Source organism: Sinocyclocheilus rhinocerous, unplaced genomic scaffold (genome assembly GCF_001515625.1).
Source record: "Sinocyclocheilus rhinocerous isolate Xijiao unplaced genomic scaffold, SAMN03320098_v1.1 scaffold1402, whole genome shotgun sequence".
Lineage (NCBI taxonomy): Eukaryota > Metazoa > Chordata > Actinopteri > Cypriniformes > Cyprinidae > Sinocyclocheilus > Sinocyclocheilus rhinocerous.
The window spans coordinates 593,271-613,565 of record NW_015640486.1 but is presented as its reverse complement, the minus strand read 5'-3'; the positions used below and the strand labels follow the sequence as shown (position 1 = coordinate 613,565).

The 20,295-nt window shown below is 40.1% G+C and overlaps 1 protein-coding gene across 1 annotated transcript in view; it reads left to right on the top strand.

The window, feature by feature from the left end:
• The window catches only part of il1rapl2 (interleukin 1 receptor accessory protein-like 2), a 201,675-nt gene that overhangs the window by 96,738 nt on the left and 84,642 nt on the right, over positions 1–20,295 (top strand). The window lies entirely within an intron of this gene.

Sequence of the window (20,295 nt, the reverse complement as noted above, 5' to 3'; positions counted from 1 at the left end):
TTTGCCCATTTGTCAGTAAGAATTTTTTACTCATTTAAAACACAATAAAATTTAATATGCTCCCTTATTGTTTTATATATTTTAATATGTACACGTCAGAATAAGCATGTTGTTTGAATTTTTACGTAAATATTGTGTTACACTGAATGACAATGTAACATTATTTCAACCAAATTTTGACATTTTATCCTCCAAAAACGTATTTGAAACCTTAAAAGTAGACACTTTACTTACATTTAATGTGCTTTCTATGGACATAAAATCACTTTTGTAAATTTCTTTTGATGCGGACATCTTAACGTCTTTGACTCATTTACTAAACCACAGTGTGACATGAGTTCATATTTGGTTGTGACATTACGCTTTACTATTGCCACTGATTCATCATCTCCATCTCCATCATTCCCCATTCAAACAAACAGAAGCTAGCCGCTGACTGAAACCTACACAAAAAAATACATCACATTAAAGAAGTCAAATGAGAGTCCATAACTGAAAAACCTTTCCAGAATTATACGGTGGAATGCATCAGACTTTCACACCATTTCCCAAATGCACTATTCACACTCTGATATGCATTGACCTCATTCTGCCGTAAGGTCATCTTATTATGTTGAAAACATGTTCAGGTATTTCTCTGCGTCAGAAGATCTTGTCTCATAGATGCTTTAGAGAGCGTTGAAGAGAATCATTAAGGCTCGTTTTCAGAGATTCTTCTCGTGTGCAGTTCAGCTCAAGACATCTGCTGTAGCTTTGAGAAACACCTCCAGCTACATGACGGCCATCGCAGCGTTTGCGCCCAGTTTTCAGTTTGATTCACGTGTGTCTCAGACAGAACTGCCCTCAAAGCATCGGATTCATTTGCAGCTGAAGTCAAACCTCGTCAGACGTTTGAACAGCATTTCTACTAAAGTACACAGTAAAAAAGCTTTGGATTGGATTGTGTGCATTATACGAGGTGGTACATTCTTTTTCAACAATTCAATTTTAGTAAATAATTATTTTCTTCATGTTTATTATCAATGCCATCTCATGACAAAACAGAACAAATTGGTAATTTCATCTTAATGCATTTGATTTGTACAAAATTGTATGATGTGTATAAAAATGTAAAGCCGGGTAATGTGAGCGTTGTGAACTTCCAGATGTGCAATTAATCAAATTCTGTGCAGATCATTGATCATTGTGCTGCATTCTGTTCTCATTTTATCTTGTCTAATGCAGACGACAATATTTTTCAAATCAATTTGGTGACATGTTTTCACATACTCGCCTACCTATAAGAGCTGAACTGTTTGGACGCTACTCTCAGTTCCTGAAAGAAACCATACAGTAAGCAAAAGCACACGAATCCTGAAAGACCCAGATTATCCAACCCTGTATTGTGCCTGTCAAAGCAGTGGAGTTACATAGAGTCTGAGAGGTCACTTACAGTTATTCATTTAGCAGGTGCGCTTATCCAAAGTTACGTTTATATGTAAAACACAGCAAGTGATCCATCTTGAGGAAGCAATAGCACATGAAGTGCTAACAACACAAACTAATGGAGAGAAGGTTCTGATGATCTGGAATGTGCATATAGAGGAGCCTTGAAGAGACGGTTTGTTTGCAGGAGGAGGATGGTGGGCATAAGATCGTTGTCGTCATACTGAACTTTCTTTTGAGTTCCAAGAGTCCTTTTTTCAGAAACAGTTTTTTCTTTCTTTTTCCAGAACTCTCTCTTTTCTGTTAGCTCAACATGTCCGCTTGAGGGTACTTTTCTCCCTTCTTCACAAGAAGCGGATTACCCTTCAGCACCTTTCTGATCCAACAACGTGACTGGCTGCTGTTGTGAAAGCTGGTCTGTAAGCTTCAGTGGCATAAAGTTTAAAACTAGAACTGTTTCTTAAAGGTCATTCCTATCCATTATTCGCTTTCCAAAATATTTCCAGATTAACTCAGAAATTGCACTGAACACATGGTGTCCAAACCTGATTCTGAAATGCTGAACTTTTCTTTGTGGCTGTAAGTTAAGGTAAAGAATATAGGTAAGTATTTACAATCATCCACACTTAGAACGAGGGTGAACAAAGCAGTTTCTGGGACTGGGGCTCACTGTGTGCTAATGTTAACCCCTCATTCTCCCCGATATGTGCTGGTGTCTTATTTGAAGGCAACAAGCATGTGTTTGTCTTGTCCACTACAAATGTGTTTGCTAGTGAGTTTTTTCAGAATGATTGGACAGTACTGTAAAGTCCCGTAGCTTCAGAAGTGCTATGGAACGCCCTCAGACGCTCCGCAGTCACCGATGCTCAGGAATGTAGATTTTTAGAATAGCAGTGGTATGAATATATCTCTGTCTGCTCTAGAATCAGGCTGAACAGGCTGCAGGACAAAAGGAACTTTCACAATATAATATACAATTATAATATACAAGAGCACAGCCTGAGACAGAGCTTGTGTCCATCCACTGAAAATAAAGCGTGTCCCAGAGCCGCAGGTAACTTTTTCCAAAGCGTACTCTGTGCTTCACCAGCCTGTTTTCTGTTTGTCTCTCTGCCCATTAGAAGTCAGCTCACCTACTAAAGCTAACAGTGAAGCTGGGTTGAATGGTAACGAGATCATTGAAATCGGAAAATAAAATGCAAACAAACGCACCTTGCTGCTTACTTAATTTGACCAAAATGGGCCGTGCACCAGTGAACAGCCCCTTACCCAAAGACAGTCCTTGTTGAGACAGACATGTTTTAATAGATTTAAACTTCAGGAGCAAAAACAGCACTAGAGTTGGAAAGTTTGATTCATTTCAGTGAATCAGTTAAACTGTCTGTTTCAGAAGTAAACGGTTTGTTTGCATCATCACCAGATTCGTATAATAAAGGTATGACCACACTAGATTTTTTTTCTCCGTTAACTTTCATTCATACACATGTGATTGTGGAAGACTGGCTCATTTGAGCTCAGTGAAACTGCAATTGTCACAAACATGTTTGTTCTTCACATTTTGAATTTTTTAATGCACAATATATTCCACATTACAGTTGTTTTTATAATGCATCAATCATATTCTGTTGTAGTTCCTTGTAAAGTTACCAGTCAGTCAGTTTCACTCCTGTTTATTTGTTTAATTTGCTGAAGATAAGTATGTTTTTCCATGTAAGGGTATGCTGTTTTGTGTCTCAGTATCAGTGGCATGAGATCAGTCGTGGTTTCGCCCCTGCACAGGCCATCCACAGCAGACCGTGCACAGGTGTTAAATGGAATCTAGACAGGCAAACACATGCAGCGGAGACCTGGGCTGACATCTCTCCATCATGCTGCTGTGGATGATTGAATCATCGGAGCTCTCTGAGGCCGCTGAGTCACGCGGGTTACCCACTCTACAATGAGCCACTGGGATTGAAAGGCCACTGTCAACAGAAGTAAACTACACAGAGCAGGGTTTGTAATGCTTCACATGTGTTACAGAACATTTTATACTCCGTCTATATTAACATATTAACACATTTTCTCAGTTAGCTGGGTGTTTGGAACTGTCTCTACGGCACTAGGAATGTGACCGAATAGCTTATTTGGCATAGGATAGAAAAAGTATTTTTTAGATGCTGTCAATATTTGTGCTTGCTTAATAATGTGAGCTGGTTAACAGTACAATATTTAGATGAATTACTAAAAGTGTGTAAACTATATACAGTAAATGATAATAAGCGCAGCACGATCAAATGCAAATAAATACCTATATGGAAACTATGTAAGGGTCAGATAATGGAGACAAATGAAATGTGTACTGTTGGTGTGTCTCCAGAAACACTATCAGCTGCTGCTTACACTGTGAAGAACTACAGTACCCACGATCCCAACGTTTGTTAGCCCGTAGAAGATCTAGACAGGTGGAGCTGGGGAAGGTGAAGGGCTTCTGATTCATTATTGTTGTGCATATTTTATACTCAAATTGATATGGTAAAATCAACACCATCATCACTGTCATTATGATGTTTATAGTCGTTGAGGATTGAGGAAGCCTCCCGAGCTGACATTCAGATATTGTAATGGGCATTTCTTTTCCATTATGTGCTGTAAGCAGTAGACCAATCAGAACAGACTGCGTCATCTGGACCAATCAGAGCAGCGTAGGCTCATGTAAAGGAGGGGTTTAGAGAGACTGAATCTTCAAACGAGTCATTTCAGAGTCTTTGAGAAATGAGATAATTATATTATGAGAAAATTTAAAAGTGTTTTTTGACCTTAGATGCATGTAAACCTGTTGTAGGAGGCCTCCAAAACAAAATGAAGAACTTTTAGCATAACAGAGGTACTTTAAATGAATGGAAACAGGGATGTTGTCGTAAAATAATGATGAAATCATCTTTACAGTGTTGTTAAAAGTCGAAGTAAACCAATTTATATGCTTGTATTCCACTTGATCCTCAGCTGTGTTAACAGGCACAGGAGAGACGAGTGTTTCCCAGCATGAGACTGTTTCTCAAAGCCGAAAGAAGAATGTGGTAAATGAAGCGGCTCACCCCGCTTCCCAGAGCCTGCTGGGATATTGGCTGAGGGTTTGTACACACATTTATCCATTTCCTGAGGGCACTTACCTGCGAGTGAGATGATGAGTGAGCGCCAGCGTGAGGCCTGTGTCTGATCCACGCGCCGACTCAAGAGTGACCGAGCCGCGTGAAGCCTGAATTACTGGACCTGCCATAGCCATTTAAAACGCCTGCCCTCAGTTCAAGAAACGCTCAGGTAGCTTGTGGAAATTAAACACGTATTATTAATAATATTAAATATTAATAATAATAATAATAATAAAATATTGAATTCAAATGGATGTGTGCTATTCATCGACATCTACAGTAGAAAATGACACAAAGATCTACACCTTCTGTGAATCAGCTGGAAGTCCAGGTAACCCTACAGTAAGCCAAATTATTGTTTCCCACTGTAGTACACATAAGTTAGTGTGTTCCCATCTCTCTCACACATTTGCTCATTATTTTCTTTATATAAATGTGCACACAGATGAACTGACTTATCCTTTGCTTTCATGCAAAACATCATTTTAGAGAAGAACGGTAGGCCTATATATCTGCTGTTGATTTCTTTAAAGGACTGAAATGCTGTTTTTTTCACCTCCGTGCCCCAACGTCTTTGTTTGGGCTTCCGAAAGCGGATGATGTCAGGAAACGGTGGTTGCAATTTATTTTTTAATTCTGTTCCTGAGCATTATAACCCCAATTTGCTATTGTGTGCTGTGCATTTTACTGAGGACAGCTTCCACAACACGAGGGAGTACAGTGCCGGATTCGCCAAAAGTTTTTGCTGAAAGACGGCGCAAGGGGCGTGGCAGTACTGAAACACCGTATAAGCTGTTCGCCAATCACAACGCACTGGGACAGCTAACCAATCACAACACATTTTGTTTTTCGGAAGGTGGACCTTCATCAAAGTCGGAACTAATCGAGCCGTTTGTGCCAGCCTGGGGAAAGAGGTATTTTAATAATGTAAATTATGTGAAAAATAATGTGTTTTTCGAACCACCAAGCATGAGAGCATGTTCTAGTACACCCCCAAAACATAATCAAGACTTTGTAAAAGAGTATAATAGGACCCCTTTAAGACTGAAAGAAATAAACATAAACTATGACAGATTTATCAATAGCTTCAAATTGCATACACTAATGATCTTTCAGCTGTTAAACACTGAGCAGTTGATACTCTTCCACTGTCTGTGGGTCAGTTACTGTAAGCATGAAGAACAGACTCAAATTCACATCACTGTTATACGTTTTTCATTGAGAGACACTTAAGTTCCCGAATAAGTGATTTTATCCAGCTCTATTTGCTTGTTTTAGCTCTCTATGCTTATACTGTAATCGGTTGCATTAGAAAATTCTCATTAAACATTATGTGACTGTAACATCTAGGCTAAGACACTGTGATATTTGTAGTGATTTTGTTTTTCATCAATGCAGCTACTAAACCACCAGTTTATATATATATATATATATATACTATGTGATTGATTCAATGTAAGAGATTGGTTAGACAGAGAAAGTGCAGGATTGCTGGTGTCACTAAGAGAGGTTAGTGAAGCATTAAATGAGTTCTTGTTTGTTTTCCCGCATGCGTCCGCTGAGACTGTGTGCATTGAGATGGCGTGCAGACGGACAGAGCCCTGCTCCCGCTCTTATTCCCAGACTCGTCTGTGAGGCCGTCTCTCTGAGACACCGTGTCACTCAAGACTGATGCTGCTGTTGTGCTTCGGCCCCTCAGGGCCATGTGAGCACCTTGGCACTCCTTCCATCAGAGCGGCGTGGAGTTTGGTGCAGTGCTGCCACACCAGACCTGCAGCGAGAGAAATCTGTAACAAGGAGAGCAAATGCTATGTCGTATAGAGTTCACTTCAATGCATGACCGTGTTCACGTATATTCCCTTTGCGTCGAGTTGTAAATAACAGTTTTTGTTAGTTAGCTAGCATCTCTTTTTAAGCCCAGTTCACAGTGCCAACGAAATGAAGCAACACGATCCCATGCATTTTAATAGAGAGCCAACGACTTCCTGCGATCTGAGTGACACTGACTGTTGTTGACAGCATGTGTACGTGTCCGGCGACATGACAGAGTTGAGAAATGTTCAACTCTACACAAATGAGTGACTACAGTGTGAGTGGAGTTTCTGGAGCGCACGTGATCCTTCAGATACTGTAGTGCGTCTGCAAGACGGAGAAGTGAATCGCTCAGCGTATGTAATTGTTTAATAAAGCAATAAGCCCAAGAAGCCGTGGTTTACAGTGAATTTATAACAGCTAAGGGCCGTTGTTAGGCACGACGCGAAGCATTATTTCATATACGTAGTAAGGTTTCACAAAATAAAACAGAGCAAATAAAGTGTAATGATATTAAAAAAATAGTATTCTTCCATCAAACAATGTAGTTCCTCAGAAACAGTCGTGGTTGCAACAAAGTGGTTGCCGAGCAACACACAAACGTAAACAAAGGTGTATGTTTGTAGAGTAATTTACAACAGCTTCGAACGCGGCTCAAACAATCATAATCAAGGACCGGAACTATCCGTTTTATAAACTAAGCTTAATTATACACTGAACAAAATTATAAACGCAACACTTTTGTTTTTGCTTAGAGTGGCCTTTTATTGTGGCCAGCCTAAGGCACACCTGTGCAATAATCATGCTGTCTAATCAGCGTCTTGATATGCCACACCTGTGAGGTTGATGGATTATCTCGGCAAAGGAGAAGTGCTCACTAACGCAGATTTAGACAGATTTGTGAACAATATTTGAGAGAAATAGGCCTTTTGTGTACATAGAAAAAGTCTTAGATCTTTGAGTTCAGCTCATGAAAAATGGAGGCAAAAACAAAAGTGTTGCGTTTATAATTTTGTTCAGTGGAAAAGCTACTCACAACAAATGGCCAGCTGTCCATCGGGGAAATGGCTTAATGTCTCCTCCTTTAGAAATGGACATTACGGCCAGGACCACAGTTGCCAAGTCTGCGTAATTTACGGGACTTTGGGCTCCATTTTTTTGAAGTCACGTTAAAAAATCACCGGTCGCGGGTTGCAGTTTTTGGGGCTTATTTTAAAAAATATGGTTGCTTGTTAGGAAAACCTGACAAGCAACTCCGTTTCTTTACATTCATGGTCAATGTTTTTTTGTTTTTTTTTCCACCTTATTGGAGTAAAATCGTGTTTCACATGCAGACATGTGATGATAGTAGATGTAAATAGACAAACAAGGCCACCAACAGAGATGCACAGAGATGGAGGAAACATGGGAGAAGGTGAACGGTGCAGGAGAGGAAAGGGACCTCATTTAATTTGTAAAATATTTGTATATTTTTACATTTTGAGTGGCATTGTTATGAAAATATTTGCATCTTGGAATGCTCGGGTAGGATAGCGTAACATTAGGCCAGCCTTCTGTCTGTACAGTCTTGACTTACATGCTCTCCTAAACTGAACATGAGCCCGAGAGCCGATGTGTGGAACATGTCAACAACGTACAGTAGAATGAGATCCGTGAATGCCATTCATAAACGTTAAGATCAGTAATAGTTCGGTTCACCAGCGTCCTCGCCGCCAGACACAAGTGACATGCAGATGTTCAGATCAAACTCTACCCCAGCGTCTCCAGCTCTGTTGTTTTACTGGGGACCAAACTGTGCTACGTTTGCTGTGGTTGGTTTTCATCAATCGTTTGCGATGAAATGACTCTGGAGCAGAAGACGCAGCTTCCACTTTCTGAGACAAGCAGCTGTGAGAAATCAATCAGCTGCAGTTAGACTGGATTGAGAACTGTAGTGCACATAAAGCATTTCCAACGCACCGGTTCCAGTGTTCTGCACACACGTGTTCAAGAAAACAGCTTTCACACCAAACAGACACACTGCTCTCTGACCTCAGATGGGTTAGCATTAGCAACAAAAGCTCCAGAGCCGTGCTTATTCCCAAATCAGTCCTGACATGTGTCTGATAGTGGAGACTTTCTCAAGCAGCAGGTTTATAAGAACAGCACTGTGGAGTTTGGGGTGTTTTTGTGGTTGTTGTTTTATAACTAAATGATCTGTAAATGATGCATTAGCCTGAAGTGCTGTTTTACGCTGATCAAAGTGTCTGGCTTTATCTGATTAAGACTGCGATTACACTGTCGCAATGTAATTTCTATTTTTTGCTCATCTGACATAGATTGAATATTGCTGTACACTTGCAAACAACAAAACAGGCATGAGATAGGTCTGTCTGTCTTTGTGCGTCTGATCCTAACCACTTCCAGACACATCACAGACAGGCCACACTGATCCTCAAGAGTTTTTGCCAAGTGCGAGTTGCAGATGGAAAAGCTACAAGATACAACATGTGATTGTATTAGTAAATGCTAATATTAGGATTAATTAATTCAATTAATAGATTGTTGAAATGAGCTCTGTGCAGTGCAGCATTATCCTTAAATTGGGTCTGAGCTTTGCCTTTAAAATCAGACTTAGGACAAATTAATCGTCTTAGACAATTTATGTATAAAACAAATGCTTCGTGCTCTTTTGCTAAACATTTATATTATAATATACATGTATATAAAAAACAGTAAAATGGTATAATATTGTCTAAAAAGGATTGTTCTACAGAATGCATTTTTTAATGCGGCCTAGATATAAATTATTGCACCTGTTGATAATGCTTGTTCTTTTTCATGTTGTGTTTTCACACAACATGACAATCTCAGGTAGTCAATCTCAGGTAGTCGGCATGGTCATTCAAGTCTCAAATAAGAGTTTGCCTTGAAGAGAATACGTTTCATCATCGGTCATGTAATGATTTCCGTTAAGAATGCCCATGTCTAGTACCTGAACTACAAAATTCAAGAGAGTAAGATGATGTTAAACAAGCTGCTGGTGCACAATGACATGTAATCAAACAGACGGTGAACAATCAACAGCAATGTTGCGATTAAACCTATAGCAAAATTTGGTAGTTTTGTATGTTGTTTCAGGGTTGGCATCATCTCTTCTCAGGTGTTCGGTCATCTCAGATCTTTGTGAGGGCTGGATCCAGACGGAATGTGAATCATTCACAATGACACCATGAAGATGTATTCAGGAAGTAATTTGATCCAATTTACTAAAATGATTCCAATTTCTAATTTACCAATACTAGTTGAGATAGAGACATTTTAGGTGATTGATTGATTGATTGATTGGTTGATGGTCAGAGAATGGTCATAGTGTTAGTAGTTGTTGTTTTGGTTCAGAGGAATGGTCTTTTGTAATGGTTTGATTGCTGTGAGTGTGGGGATGGGCTGTGTTTTGATGAGGCTGGATGGAAGCGAGCTCCAGTCAGAGGCTTCACTTACAGTGCTGCGCCTCACGCTGTAAAGTCCTTCTCACCATAATGAGTGTCATTCATATCAGGCCAGCGAGGGACAGAAGTGGCAAGTGCAGACAGCACAGGTGCATATAATGCGAGCGGGCCCTGTGGAGTCAGAGCTGTCAGTGAAGGAGGCTCGGCCTGGCGCGGCGTGGCGCTGCAGGAGGTGTCAGCGCTGTAGGCTCCGGGGTGAAGGATGAGCTGGACGTGTGCTGCTTATGAGGAGGTGGAAGCGCTCCATCTGTTTCCTCTCAGAGCTTCTCCTGTGCTTCTCTGTGTCCTTCCTCTACTCTTGCGTTTGGGTTGCTCGTCATCTGTTCACCGCCGCTCTCTCTTTCTGTCCTGACTCTACGGTTTGTCTTTGTATTTCTCCATGTGCTCTCTCTGTGTCTCCAGAGAGCTTGAGCTACATCTCAATTTCTTGTGCCATTGAGATCACTTTCACTCCATAATTAGTCACCGTGCACCCCACTTTTTTTTAAACTGCTATGAAATCAATTAATGGGATGTTTAATCATTCTAGAATCATTTTAAAGTGGGAAAATGAATTAAGTAGACTAACAGCTTGACCTTAAATTGCATGTGAATAATTGAAGGTTAAAAAAAATCTAATTTTGTTAAAACATTGTTTAATGAAAGTGAGTCATTTCTGCACCACTGACAGCATCAAATGGGATTTCAAAAGTGATGAAACAAGCTTCTCGAATGCTCTTTCAGTGTCGGGAAGCTGCTGACTGAGTGACCGTATGGAATTGACATAAAATCTACAATAGAAATGTAGTTCAAAATTGTTTTTCACAGTTGACTCATTTATTTCATTTGAAATGATTTCATTCTGTTCTGTGTGATTCTGGAGCCAAATTATTTCAACAGGATTACACAATAAGAAGTTATAACAAAGGTTTTACAGTACATTAGTGACATTAAATGCTCATTGACTATTGAATGAACCACCGCTTCTGATATACAGTGTTTTGGGTGATGTATATGTTTGGTGATGGAGATAACTTCAAATACTTTAATACTCTTTATAGAAGTGGTCATGTGTAAGTTCAAATGAAGGGATCTGAAATATATCTATGAAATGGTAAAAATGTATTTATGTGTGTTGGAATTGGACAAAAATGACAGAGCTACACTTGTTTCAAGTTGAGTCAGCAAAGTCAGTTTTCAGAAAAACTGAGTTAAAGTTTTCTGAAGGTTCCAAAACTAAATCACCTAGCAACCATACCTTAAAATCTCTGGTAATAACACCAAATTTGGCACATACCAATCTATTGAAAAAAAATATACGAGCAATATCACACTCGTAGATGTGAGATATGGCTGTATATCAGCATCACAGCGTGTGGATATACAGCCATATCTCACGTCTATGAACTGTTATACAACAGTTCGACGGCATGAGTGTGTATATAAATTAGGAACAACAATGGAGTGTCTTTAAAAGCCCTCTTTTGTGCAGAACTACTTCCTTCCGCCACAGATTCAAATGTAAAGTTGACAGTTTAACAGCTGAGTCCAAGCCAAGCCTCCGTTACTAATTCCAAAACATCATTTTAGAACTAGTAACAAATTAACGTTGAGTTGCTTCATTAAAAGCTTATTGTATTACTCTATTAAAAGCAGTTTATTATGTATAGTAAAGTATTATGAGAGAGAGATGGACTGAGCGAGTGTGATTACCTGCATCTGATACAGCATTCATTCTTCAGATCAATCTCATATTCACAATAAAACTTTAGTTTGAATGTCCGCTGAGGAAAGCGATATCTTTGTCGTACTATCCTTTCATCTGTTAAGGGTGATTTCCATTGACAGCGCTGCTCAGTGCATTTGTTTGCTGCATCTTACAAGCTGTTGTTAAAAGTAAAAATTACTTCCATTTCAGTCTTTTTCAATATAAAAGTCTTCTGACTTGTAAAAACAGTCTCTTGTCACCATCTAATGGCGGAACAATGTAACTAAAATCACTATCACGAACACACAAACACACTGTGTCCTAATACTAAATACTACCATTATTATTTAAAATATTATTTGTTGAATAATAATATTTAATAAACAACAACAACAGCAATCATAAAAGTTGCTGGACAATTCAGTCAAGTACAAAGACAGCGCTCTGGTATACAGCATTGAAGTTACATAACGTGAGGAGATTTTGCCCTCAGCCAAAACTATTTGCTCTGGAACAAATAATAGATGAATGAGACCAAAGACTGCCCATTAGATTTACCCGAAACGAATTAGATCTCATGTTTAACCACTATAGAGACATCAGAGCCAGCGGTAAATTCCAGAAGATCTGGCCGAGGTGAGGCGCTCTCTCTGCGGGTTCGTGAGCACTGAATGACCGCTGATGCTCTGGAGCTCACACATCCGAAAACATCGAAGCACATTTTCAAACAGACATTATCTTTATTAACAAACCGCACATCTGAAGTTCAAACAAGTACATTCTAGCCTAAAAAACTCTTAAAACTACATTCCGTGACACAAAACTTTACACAAACACAAAAATTATAGTGGATTTAGGCGTCCGCCATGACACTTGCTGTGAGAAATACAGCAACTTCAGTACAAACGGTGAACCAGCTGTTGGAGTTCTGTTGGACTCTAATATCGCACTCTCATCAGCCAATCAGATTCGAGGACCAGAAAGAACTGTTGTATAAATTTCAACAAATCATACAAAATTTGTAACATTTCTACGATGCAGTAGAATTCATATAATGAGGTCACAGATGTGTTTGGAGAGTATTTTACAAAAGCCAGAGCTGCACTACAGTCATGCTGGAGTAAGTGGATTTTATTTATACAGGTGAGTGTGAAGAAATGCGTAGAAGAATTGTGTTGCCCTATGTACAATTTAATGATATTTTGATGAGAGGATAAATAAGTATTTGACTCAGTACAGAGAATGCATGGTTTGCTGTGCTGTGAGCAAACATGGTAGATTCAGAAATGTCATTTATGACATATATTTCTGTTTTGTTTTTTTATTAAGAACTGTGCGGCGTTATGTCCTGTCCATTATCCCCCCCCCACACACACACACAATCAAAGTGCAGTGTGAGCGTAGTCTTGCCCTGATCAGACATCTCAACAGTCATTACACTCCTCACATCACATCACATCACATCACTGCTCACTCCTGAGACGTGTGCTTCAGCACTGCTCTTCACCTCCTCCTCCAGCACTGCACTGCTAAACTAACTCATATCCTGGAACCAACCGCTTGATTCACTTTCCAGAGGCATTCAGAAACTGTTGATGGAGGCGGCTGCTGTCTGACGTCATCATGAAGTTTTGGATGCAGCGCAATGTTAAATTGTCCTTGAATTGTGAGGTCTGGGTGCGTGTGAAAGGGTGTCTGGCACAGGTGCTGGATCCGGCTCGAAGAAAATCACCTGTCTCCAGAGAAACACCGAACTAATGAGCATGTTGAAGGCTGGTGCCATAAATGCCCACATAATCCAGCTAACAGGAGCCAAAGCCAAAGCTCCTGCCGCAAATGAATATAACCTGAAACACGGGAACAGACCATTACAACAGAAAAATCTGCTTATTATGAGTGCATCTATGTAGATTTCTCAGACATGCTGCGTTGTGTCCTTCACGAGTCCAGTGGGTTTGAGTGCTGCTGGCAGGTTTTAGTGACGGGTCAGACGCAGGATTCAGTCCGGAAAGCAGCAGGAATCAAGGTGACTTGACTCTCATTCACTGCCAAACCAGAGTTCAGACTCACACGCTCACCGCCGGCAGCTGGACACGAGGACTCACACTCTTATAATGCTGAGAAAACACAATCGACGAGTGCCATCCACAGCTCTGAGCTGTACTGTATAAGAACACAGGGGTTAGTGTTCTGTGTCCATGTCATTTCTTCACTAGACTGTTGTCAGTCTCATCACGGGTTCGACACTGCACTGCATTATGTTGAGTGCTTTACTCCATTCACTTCGAGTGATTCTATCACTTTACCCAAGGCTGGAAATAAATGGACACTCTGTCATCATTATTTATTCCTTTAACACACTGATTCTAAATGAAGTCTTCAGAAATGTGAGGATACGGTCTGTGATGTGAGTCTCTGTAGGCTCTGGATGCAGCATAATTTCCTCCTCATCATGTTACCATGACAACGCAGCACAGCATCATTCGCCACAGCTGATCTTATGATGGAAACGGCTTATTCAATGCTGTTACATTTTTCAGTTCCTTCACTGAGTCCAACAAAACAAAACAGCTTGAATTCTACTTACATTTCTGCGTAACTCAAACTCGAGTCGCTGGGTCACATGACTGTGAATGATGAACTCTGAGCGCTGCGTGTAATGGCCTTGTGGCAGGGCACTTTCTGAAGCGGTGGACTTTGTTTCGACCCTTCGCGTGGCGTCAGTCCTGTAGAGCACGAGCTCTGTCCCGTGTGTGTGAGGATCAGCTCATCTGTGACTCAGAATAAAGCACTGGAAATGCAGCACTGAAGTCATTTGTCTATTTTGAAATAAAGTATTGTGACTGTAGATGATGTCAAGAAATGGATTGGGGTTGAGAGCGTAAAAATATCCATACTAAAATACTAAAAATAACCAACATCATTGTGACTGCACATATATCTGCTTATTATTACAGGTTTATGTGTGGGTGAAAGTAAGTGCTTTATATTTTAGATGCTATCAGTGCAGTTATTTTGCATAAGGATAATGTTATTGCACATGAAGAGGTATTTTCAGGCTGTCATGGCAAATAATGGAGTTAATATACGGCTTCATCAGTCATAAAAACTCTGGGGCCCGTTTGCTTTGACAGAGATGCAGTGAAATCACACCACGAACAGACAGATATTAATACACTTCTGTCCTTCAACCCTTCATTTATGTCAAAATCATTTCAAACAGATGAGTTCTGCGAACAGCATGACTAATTATTTCATACTGCAACATTTTTGAAGCAAACCTAAAACACACACACTAACAAACAACTAAATAAATACAATTTGATGATGGATATTTACTGTAATGTATGATTTTGTTTTTATTATCTATAACTACTTGTTTTCGTTTGAACAGAAGTTATTGTAATATTCAGAGGTTCATATAGAACAGCAGAGTAATGTAATGAGTGTTTCAGATGCACGGTATGTTCTTTTAGAAATAGTTTTCTCAGTCTGTTTTCTGTTGTGAACTCTTTGACCAGTATTACAGGAACAGCCAACATGGCAAACACCTCAAAGCCTGTAAGCAACACAGTCCGGGTGGACCAAAGCCTGATCAGGTCACCTTAAAAACAGCTGCAAAAAAACAAAGCTGAGGTCACCACAAGAACACATCACACGCCAGTCACTGAAACACAGCTCTTTCACTTCAGAGCTGACTGCTCAGACCACCACGCATGCTCTTCATTATTGATGCACTTAAGCCATGTTTTTGTATAAATGTGTAATATACAGATGACTGACAAGCACACACTGACGCTGAGCACAGACTCAATCAGTGCTGCTCTTATTAAATGAAACATGTCTCTCCTCTTTAACTGCTTCAATTTTCCACATCCTTTCAGCGGACTCGATGAACTTATATTATTTCATATGAAAAATGAAGCAACACAACTATCATAATGTCACACAGCACACGGTTGTTTCAGAGCTTCCTTGCCAGGGCTCTATATGTGTAATATTTCAGGGCTTGACTGTGTTTGCTGCGGTGTGATTGGCTGTCAGAGGCAAATGTCACACTGATTCATGGAAGGAAGACACAGTGTCCAGGAAGCAGCCTCAACATGACACTGAGCTGTGAGCGAGTTCATTAAGAGCCGCTCTCTCTCTCGGTCTCTGCGCTCGTGTCTCAGTCTGTCAGTGTCCAGACGCTTCACCGCTTTAATGATCAGCAAACATTCACAAGGACAAGCTCGTCTAATTCATCACTTAGCACTCCAGAGCAGACACATCAACACATTCACAGCTCCTATCGGATTCAACTCATTACCTGATGCAATCCTTTTCTCGAAGCTTGACATTGAGAAATGCGTTGAAATGCGTTTTTTAAAGTTTTGACGAGTCTGTATGTGTTTTATTGTCCTGTGGCACAGAGACGTTTGTCATGTCTTCCTCTTTGTTCACCTCATACGCTCTTTTTCATTTGAACTGCTGGAGCTTATGATTTGTCCTCTTCTCTCTCTCTCGAGTTATAGTGGCTCGCTCTGTTCAGTCCCTCTGCTGTGGGTTTCACAGTTAAACAGCTGCACTAATAAGTGGGACACCACACGGGCCAACAGTGCTCATGTTTTCTTGAGAAAACCTAAAGCTCACTTCTTAATTCGCTGTCTTGGCTTTGCTTTCAAGTTGACTCCCTGAGCTCCAGTGCTGTCGAGAAACCAGAAGCAAGTTTCATTTCAGGTCAAGTCAAATGCATTTATACAGCGCTTTTCATTGTTTCACAGCAGCTTTACAGAATAATGTCTGTAATATAATATCGTAATATCTTCAGACCTCATAGTTGCATTTAGCAGATTAGAGCTGGATGCTAATATACTGCAGTTTACATTCAGCAGTGATATGAAGAATCCAGCAGTCTCGGGTCACACTTTATATTAACTAGTGACTTTAACTACTGTGTGCATTTATTGAGTTCATGTTGAATTGCAAAACGCTATTGACAGGATCAAACAGATGAGTCTGAAACGCACAGCAATATTTATACAACAGGCTGAGATAAATGAATCTGGCATATTCTTTCCTACTCTTATTACATAGAGATGACCACTGCTTTGGTGATCAGGAATATTTCAGACCTGCGCTGTCGTCACTGTAGATTATTCATCAGTCTCGCTCTAATGAGATCTCATGCATGCTTATGTAACCACGTTATTACTCTTGATGCATTATTTATTAATTCAATCATAAGTGTTGGATAACGTCGTGGTTGTGGATACTGATTTAACTGATCGGTCCAGTGGCCAAATCATGACACTGTAACAGAATATAAGTGAAAAATAATTATAAAAGCAGAAATTCATTTGGTATTTCAGATGGTGCTGTAATACGAGCATATGGTTTCAATGAAAAATTCATATCTGAAAACAACATGGGGCTGTGTATTATGGAAGGCCAGATGGTCTTTCAGTTACCTTTGTGAATATGCACTACAATATGTGTATAGCATATTTAGTATGGAATGTAAAATTGGCAGGTTTAATTGGTATGTTCTCCTACGAGAAATATGACAGAAATGCACCCTGATGGTCAGTTCAGTACCGCAGCTTGTTCTCTTGAACTAAAACTGAACTCATATATGTAAAAAATCTGTATAATTTTAGCACAATAAGTGTTACGCTCCTTGCGTTTGAACCGCTGCCCAGTGGCCAGTCAAACCTCTGTGTAAGCGCCGCTTAACACCTCTTACCAAACCAATCATGTAAAAATAGCTCTAAAATTAGGCTTTGGTCTGTTCTGTAGCTGCGCCTCAAGCGATGACACCAATTAAGCACACACTTAAGAGAAGAATATGATCAGCTCCCATTAAACACAAAGGCAGCTGCTGACTGGCCTAGAGCCGTAAGCACTGAGCAGACATTGAAGGTGGGTTGGCTTTTGATAAAGCGCGAATCTAGTGGATTATTCCAGCAGGACAGCGGCGAGATCTCAGGTTAAACGCGCCAGTAAACCGTGCAGTATTTGTTTTACCATCCAAATGTTATACTGACCAACGGTATCCAGGAAAGCAAGTGCTCATCTTTTGAAAATATGCAATTTACAAGCGTCTCATTCCTACTCCAGGCTACATTCTGTACATTACAGAAAACTCTTTTCTATCCATCATATGAGGTGTGTTTTCTTTTCTCCTCACTATTGCAGATGCACAATCACTAAGAGAAACTCCTTCAGTTCAAGTCCAGCTTGTAGCAGTTTGCACAATACATACTGTTCTACAGAGAATATAGGCTTCAAGCCACCAGTGAACAAGTGGAAGACAAACTCTGTAGAAAGACACTTAACTTAAAAATGTTGGAAAGAAGTACAGATGACCACCTATTTAAATATTTGATGCTTTCACAGTGTAAAACATGGTCCTCCTTTTAAGAAGTCATTTGCGATGATGAGTGATGACCTTACAGTGGAAAGCGGTGAAAGGCATGGACACAGAATGTGTGATCAGTGCTGGACTCTGCAGTCAGTGTTCTTTTGTTTGAGGGAATCAGGCCCAGTTTACACTTCTCTGTCCGCTTGTTTGTGGATTTCATTGAAACAATCCTCTCTTATGTCATGAGGTGTGACGGGTGATACTACTGAATGACGTGGCTTATGAGTGAGCGGGAATGGAAGCAAATGAAAAGGCTAGTTTTGTTATAGAGCTTCTGTCAAACACATATACGCTGCCAGCTCTGGTTTTGTTTCACATGAACGTTCACACTGTCATCTACAGCTTTCAGAAGTGCAGAGGTCGCTGCAGTACTTACTGAATGCCCTCATGATCTCACTGTTTCTAAAAGAAACCCAACACACCGGAGACGAGCACAGGTTCACTCAGATTCAGAGCAACTGCTTCGAAAATCACAACACTACTAAGGGTTATTTTTCTAGTAAAAAGCTACAAGCTAAGGCTAATAATCAGGTATATTCGTCTTTTACTCCTTGCCTTTAGAGTTAAAAGTCCTCTTTCCTATTTGAAATGGTCCTTTTCTTTGCCAGTTGACGCATAGTGAGCCTCTGCAACAGCAAGGCTTTTTACAGTAAACCATTCTCTGAAAACATTCATTATTCATGAGATTCATCCCTGAAACTTACTGAAAGCTACAATGAATCTTAAGCGGATTAATATACTAAATGATAATGAATTAATCATGAATTAATGAACTGTTAACATTCATGCAATAAAAATAATCTTAATGAAAGCCGCTGATGCACCTGATAGATTGTGTGCTCATTAGTTTGTTTCATCATTAGCTCAGTAACATTGGAAGTATTTGAGGTTGTTTGTGGAGAATGTTTCCAATCAGGCTCGGTTTAGTTAGAAGGTAGCTGCCTACATAGACAGCAGCTCACTAATGGTCCTCTCTAGTCTTTATGGCGATGACAGGCTTCAAATGAACGGCCTGCGGAGAGTCAAAGCTGCGCTGCAGTCGATCAAACGCATCCCGCATACAGGTGCAATGGCGTGCCCTAACCCTCGCTGCATTTCCATATTGATTAGCCTTTGATAAGACCGCTTCACCCCGGGCGTCCTCGTCCAGCCGGCTCCACTTCTGTCTGAAGATACATGTCCACTACAAGCTGTTCAGTCACACTTTAGGAGAATTATAAACAAGCTATCAGACGCATGTCGGCAATGAAATTGCATATCAGCACAAAGCGTTCGGTGGGCTGCTGTTCTGATATTGACTTTTTGTACCCCTTCAGCTTTCATAGCTGGAATTGCTGTACTGCTTGATAATAGAGCGAGCCGGCGCGCTGGAAGCAGGTCAGGCAGTGTGTGTGTGTGTGTGTGTGTGTGTGTGTGTGATTTCTAGCCCTTCAGAATCAACCCTCTCTTCCCGTCCAGTCATGTGTGATACCACTTTCTCCCTCCATCTTTCCCGCAGCTGTGAGATTCATCAGGCCGAGCGTATATAACAAAAATCTATGCCATAAATGTGTGATTGTGACAGCGCTTGACATAAATCGGCGCTGGCAGCTTTTGAATGTGAGAGATATTAATGTGATGGCAGGCGGGTGCAGTGATGAGTCAGTATCCACACACAAACACCTCTGTAATTGCTCATAAATTCCAACGTTCGGTGCTGATAGGTGGCCGTGACTTTGATGGGTTTCATTTTTCTATCAGTGTGAAATATTGGAGCGCGGCGAGCGTGCGGCGAGTGTCGTGTGTGTGAGAGGGAAACGGCTTTGTTGCTCTTTGCTGATGGCAGTGCAGGGGATTTGCTTCTGTTTCAGAGGTTGCTTCGCTCTGATCATTACCTTCATAAAAGCGTTTAGCCGCTGATTATTTAAAGATTTTATATTATTTAACAGTAGTCTTTAACAGTATTTTTTTTTTTAAGAAATGAATATTTTTTTCAGCAAGGATGTGTTAATGGAAAAAAGTGATAGTAAACTTTTATTGATAGAAAATATTTCTATTTTAACCTTTTATTCATCAAAGAATCCTGAAAAAATTATCACAGGTTCCAAAACAATATGAAGCAGCAACCGTTTCCAGCACTGATAATAAATCAGCATATTATACTGATTTCTGAAGATCATGTGACACTGAAGACTGCAGTAATGATGCTGGAAATACAGCTGCGCATCACAGAAATACATTACAGTTTAACAGATATTAAAATAGGAAACCAATGTTAGAAATGCAATAATATTTCACAATATTGTTGTTTTTTCTGTATTTTTGATCAAATAAATACAGCCTTGATGAGCAGAAGAAACTCCATAAAAG